Source organism: Pholcus phalangioides, unplaced genomic scaffold (assembly GCF_987345545.1).
Source record: "Pholcus phalangioides strain wild (caught in Gottingen) unplaced genomic scaffold, Ppha-v1.0 ptg000008l_1, whole genome shotgun sequence".
In the NCBI taxonomy this organism is placed as follows: domain Eukaryota; kingdom Metazoa; phylum Arthropoda; class Arachnida; order Araneae; family Pholcidae; genus Pholcus; species Pholcus phalangioides.
Genome location: NW_028301601.1, coordinates 56,451,392 through 56,457,391, shown reverse-complemented (window position 1 = coordinate 56,457,391; position 6,000 = coordinate 56,451,392). Strand labels below are relative to the sequence as shown.

General features: G+C 35.2%; 1 long non-coding RNA gene across 1 annotated transcript; it reads right to left on the bottom strand.

Annotated features, from left to right (window-relative positions):
* Window positions 1-279: 279 nt before the first annotated feature.
* Window positions 280-5,653, bottom strand: LOC149084571 (uncharacterized). The gene is made up of 3 exons (XR_016192991.1): window positions 5,333-5,653; window positions 3,819-4,086; window positions 280-528 (listed from the first exon to the last, which is right to left on the bottom strand). It is a non-coding gene; the product is annotated as an uncharacterized LOC149084571 (long non-coding RNA).
* Between the last annotated feature and the right edge of the window lie 347 nt (window positions 5,654-6,000).

Sequence of the window (6,000 nt, the reverse complement as noted above, 5' to 3'; positions counted from 1 at the left end):
GTAAACTTTTTCTCGCTGTAGATTTTATTTTTTGACTTAGTGAGTTCAGCCCTGACTTTAAGGATTGTAGGTGTGTTATCATTGAATTCAAGGTCTGAAAGGGTAATAACATTTTTTTTGTATAGGCTACCATTATTGCCAAAAAAGCAATACCCAAATACCTTGTTTAGACAGACTTGTTTAGAAAAAGTTCAAAAGCACCTCCGCTCCAAATCCTAGCAAGTCTTCAGAGTTCAATGAAAATTTCACATCATTTTTGTAAATAAATCACAAAGTAAATTGAAATTGAAGTATTTATTGATGAAAAAATATCAACTAATGTTCATTTACAATACGTATGATTGCAGCCACTATGCACATGCAAAGGACTTTCTAAACTTTCGATCATTTCTACTTTCTTAGCATAAAAGTGTCAAACTCCTTTTGAATGTTGTCTTTTTGGTGATTAAATGTTTCCTTGAGAACTGAAACTAATGAATCTGATATCATCTAGTGTTTTGTGGAGAAAGACCCCAGCTTTCATTTTATCTGAAAAGAGAATGAAAACAATTGTAAAATACTAGATAAGCAGTTATGATGAAAAAACATTCATTTAACAATTAATAATACAAATACAAACTCAAAGGCCACAACAGGGAAATTTCCCAAGCGAGGACTGATGCTGGGAATAGGTTTTTAACTCAAGCAAGGACGGTGAGCAAACAGATGGTGTTCCAAAAGAGATGGGATAGTTTTAAAAAGTTGGCAGAACAGGTGAAACCCCATTTTCACCTTAGCATCATGCATGGAACAAAAAACGTGCTACAATACACTTGAGCAGAATTGACTTCTGAGAGGGAGGGGGGACAAGGAATTTTCTACAGAAAAACTTTAAAAAATGATTACAATAGCACGTAAAAGGTGTTTTCTTTTGCAATATTTTTTTCTGAAAATATTTGAAATCATTATTATAATATATTTAAAATTTTGTTGACAAGGGAGGTGGAGGGTATCGGAGGAGGCCAAAATTCTTCTTACCCAATACAGTAGACGCGGTTTATTGAAATCATGCATAATGCTATCATTTGGATATTGCTATCAATCACTAATATAAAATATAGAATGGACCAATATTGTAACATAGGCAAAAGTTCATTGACAGTTATCAGGACATAGGCTTTTGTTATTTTTTTTTTTTTTGCATTTAGAAGCTGAGGTTTAACCATACTTTTGTAGATTAAAAAATGTAACACCTCCCCCCCCCCCCTATTGACAAACATTTCTGTATTCTGGATGATGATTTTTGCTTGCACATGACATCGATAGGCTATCTGAATATTATTAGCTGCTATAATCCATGGACGTGTGAAACTGCTTTCGTAATGAGCTTCCGGCAATGTAGGCACACTAAAGGTAAGATCAAGAAAAGAAACTTCAAATTCTCGGTCAATTATCCAAATCGAGTTTTTACTTGAAAGACTGTCTCAAGGGATCTATGGAACACATACAGTACATAAATTAAACACATGACTGAATTAAAAAAAAAAGATTTTAGCTTAAAGGGAAAAAAAACCCCAGCATGATTTTTCCTCAAAACAGTCCTAAATAATGTTTTTCGACTTTTCAGAGACTTAATGACTCCTCCTGATGTTGAAAGGCACACTGCAATAAAATCAGAAAATTTTGTGCCACCCTTAGACTCCATTTTAATAATCACATGAATTTCAGGCGACCATTTACCTATTTTATAATCACCACGTCGACTGAGATTTGTCAAGCCCTGAGTTATATGTAAAATGGAGTTGCCCTGTTTTCATGTATCCTGTTTGACCAAGTAGGACTCAAGATCATCATTTGGCTTCTGGGTTTCTTTCGGCTTAGTTATCAATTGGTTATTGTTATCAGAAACTATAAGAGTCCTCATTTTGGAAAAAAAATATATTGGTTTGTTTTTTTTCTTCATTTTTTATGTGATTCCAAACCAGGCCTTTGACGCTTAGAACCGAAGCTATGCCCACTTTAGAGTTGCATTTTTACCAGGATTGGCAAGTTTTTGACGGTTTAAACATTCACATCAAAAACCTCAAATATTGCTTTTCAATATAAAAATTCTCATTGGAAATGCATATGTTAATTACATGTAATGTTCAAAGTGACTGTTATACAAAGAATAAATACTTAATATGATTGTAAAATAACTTTCTACTCTAAAGAATTATTTTGGACAATATATGTTTTCTTTCTCACAAATACACTTTTAATAAATATACACTTTTTAAAAAAGCATAGCATAAATGCTGAACGAAAAACTATGGAATGATTTAATATTCTTCAATCCAAGATGATTCTTGATCCTCCAAAATTTCTTTAACTGCTTATATATGTGTATTGATATAAATCATCTGCTGTACTATTTTCATAACAGAGAGGTATTTAAAAAAGTTCTTTTACATTATATATGTAATGTTGTTTTCTGTTATTATTAAATTATCTAAATAATCACTGATATTCAAAGCGATACCCTTATTGTGCATAACATTAGAATATAGAAGAGTTGATCCACTTTGCCCAAGAATATTTAGAAGACACCAACGAATAAGGCAAATACACAAAAAATAATAAAAGTCCTAATGCATTTCAACACCAATGGGTGCCGTCTTCAGAGGAAACATTTAACCACTAGTTTCCGCTGACCGAGTTTCCATTTGGGTTGAATATCAAATCTTCACGCTCGGTTGCTCAGCGGAAGAAGTACGTCTGTTCACTTCAAACGTCGTGGTCAGAATGAAGCTGTGAGCCTGCGTGAGATACTAATGCAGCGTCCTGATTGGACCTTTGCGGAATAGTGCTATCCGATTGGTCCATTCGAATTTTCTTGTAATTCCCGCTCAAAATGAATTTAAGCCATGGTGTTGCGATCGGGGGTAAACATTTGAATATATCTAGCAATCAAAATAATAAATTGTAAGACTAAAATTTTCTCTAATTTGGCAGTGCTGGCTTGTATATAATGCTTAAGAAACTCTTGTAACTTAGTGCATGAGTAAGGATAAGTTTTTTTACTATGATATGGTATATTTACTAGCATTTATAATGCAATGGTTTTTTTGACTGAAGCTGTATCTAAATATGCAATGGGCATCATGTCCTGCCAGTTCTTTGATTAAAAATACTTGTTAAAATTCTGGATTTATATGACCTAAGATATAAAATTTTTAGGTGAGAATAAATGAGCACAATTAGTGTATTAACAGATGCTACACGAGAAATTTTATATGGAATAAAATTTTGTGGGTAGATCAGAAAATTTAAAATATCAAAATAGATATTTTGTGCTCAGTAATTATAATTCAAAATATAAAAACATGCTAATCTACATAAAAGTGTTTTGTTATTCAACCTATCTATCAGGTTAACAAAAACTATTTGACATCAGTAAGTTAAAAAATATATAACAAAGAACACTCTTTTTTTTCATCATCGCGTGAGTTGCCTGAAATTTCGAGGCACCTATAGAAACCCTAATGTCAGCCTCTCTCACAAGAGTTTTCTTTAGGGGCAGCACACAAGGCTTTGCGCCCAGGCCGCCGTTAAGCTCGAGCTGCCCCTGGTTGAGAAGGCCCATGGTACTATTTCTAATATAACATTGATTTTTGGATTGTTTCTGTAGTTTTCATGGCTATAACATTTTTGAAAAAAAAAAAGAAGGCACAATTGAATATAGAGAAATGTAGCTTAGCGTGTTAATGACTTCACAACCAACATGTCATTAAATATAGAGGTAGCTCAATAACTAGAAAAGATGCATTAAGGAAGGGGGACGAATAACAATTTCTTACCTCTCTGCTTTGGTAAGAGCCAAAGGTTTGCCCAAAGTGACTTTGCCAATGCTGTACTTTGATTCCTGAACTTTAAAATAATATTATTTCAGCAGGACACTAGACATTCATCTTTCCGCTACCCTGATTTTTCCAACCTATATGGCTAGTTCATCTACCGGCGAAATATCCTGACCTATGACAGACAAAGGTCTTCCACATTCATTTTGTATCATTCCGATGCTGCTTTTGATAGAACTATTTTGACTGCCTTTCCAAAGATCAACATCTACAGAAAAAGAAAATCATGTATTTCAAAAACACAACTCAGGGCCAGAACTGAGGGGGGGGGGGCAACAAAATTCAGAAGGGCTGCTAATTTTACATGGGGAAAAAACACAGTTGCAAAATCATTAATCAAATTCTAGTGGTGGGAGCAGCAAAATCGCACTTGGCCCCACAAAAATCACAGTAAACCCTTACAGCAGCAATCTTGAGATATCTTGTTAAACTTGATCTACTTTATTTTGGTCACCCCAAAATATCTCGGGTTCTTTTAGCACACTTTTATAAACATAAGTGGCAATTGCGATGCACATCAGGAAAATTTTAAAAACGCTTAAAGGGTTAAGGTTCTGGCGTAATTTCCATTTTCAGTCATTTTAAAGTTGTCGCCACTGGCGATTTCATGATGGGGTGAACAAAAAAAAAAATGTTTTAGCTTTGTGTTTGCTTTACATGCAAACAAGCGTATAATTTAAGAAATATATCAGATACTAAAGATATTTGTTTACGTAGATTAAATGAATTAATGGAAATACAGTGAACAAACGTTATAACGACCACGTTCTTATCACTACCCGATTCTTCAACGTTTCCTATAGTGGAAAAACCATTATTTTATTCTGATTAGCTTATTTATTCAATATAAATTGAAATCAATTTTTTAAATGTATCACGATATCCTCATTGAACCTTGGTTTTCCCGCATGCTGGAAATGGACTGGACTACAAATTTCAATAAGCTGGATTCTCTCCTAATTTTTAAGGCATACCATTAAGGCAGGAAATAGGCTACTGTAACTTTGATGCCAGTGTTATCTTAATGCATGGGACCACCCCAGCGTGTGACAGCCTGAGGGTCTCCAGAGCAGCATGACTGAGATCCGGTTTAAATTAGTAAGCATGGCAATTGGTGGGCAACAATTTCTGTCCAGGTGGGAGGTCCCTCATTTTTTCCTAATTTTTGGTCGGTTTGGGAAGGCCCCCCCCCCCCCCGGCACTGCGTACGCCTCTGGTGCCCGTGATGCTCTTAGAACGCCCTTGTCCAGCAATTTTAATGATGGTCGTATCACGATTTCCTTGATTTAAGGAAGTTTCTGTGCATATATCTGCATTAATAATGTCACCCCCCCCTCCCCTCCCGATAAAACAATTTTCTCAATTTAAGGTATGGAAATGCCGGTTTTACACAATTCGTTAAATCGAACTTCGACACTTTATTACGAATAATTTTAACAAACGAATCAACTCACCCAAGATCGATGAACATACGTGCTCCTGGCTTTCAATTTCATGTCAATAGCTTTCAATCAGATGATTGCCAAGAATGTTGAGCCGAGTGCTTTCACGTTCTGAACGCATCAACAGTAGTCGAAAGAGAATGTATTGTTTGTTGGCCGTTTATTTTCGTCATGGAATGACAATTACGAATTAAAAACCCGACAAAAAACAAGCGCAAAACGTGAGGGGAAAATGGCGGTGCGAAAAAGGAAAGCATAAACAAAATGAAATTTCGACGCCAACCATGTACTGCCACTTTCTTCACCAAATCCCTCGCAGCCGGTAACCCATTCATTTTTGTTGCATCATCGGCAGCCAATCATATCACGGAGCCGCTTTGGGTTTTAATGGCTCATCAACGAGACATCCAAAACGAAGGACCTCCACATAAGCAGACGACAGGTAAGATCGTAAAAAGTGAATTTTTCCAAACTCCATTTTATAGTAATGTGCTGCCATCTAATATCGAGTTTAAAAGTGACTCATCTGGTGATGATGAAGTTTAAAGTAAAAAAACTATATTCCTTATTCCACTCAGTTCCTTATAAACAAAGCTCATAAACTGAGCTGGAAATTCGAACTGAAAGTTCGGTTATTTTATTTGAGCATAAGGAGACGTCCTAAACAAAAACCTCTTAAT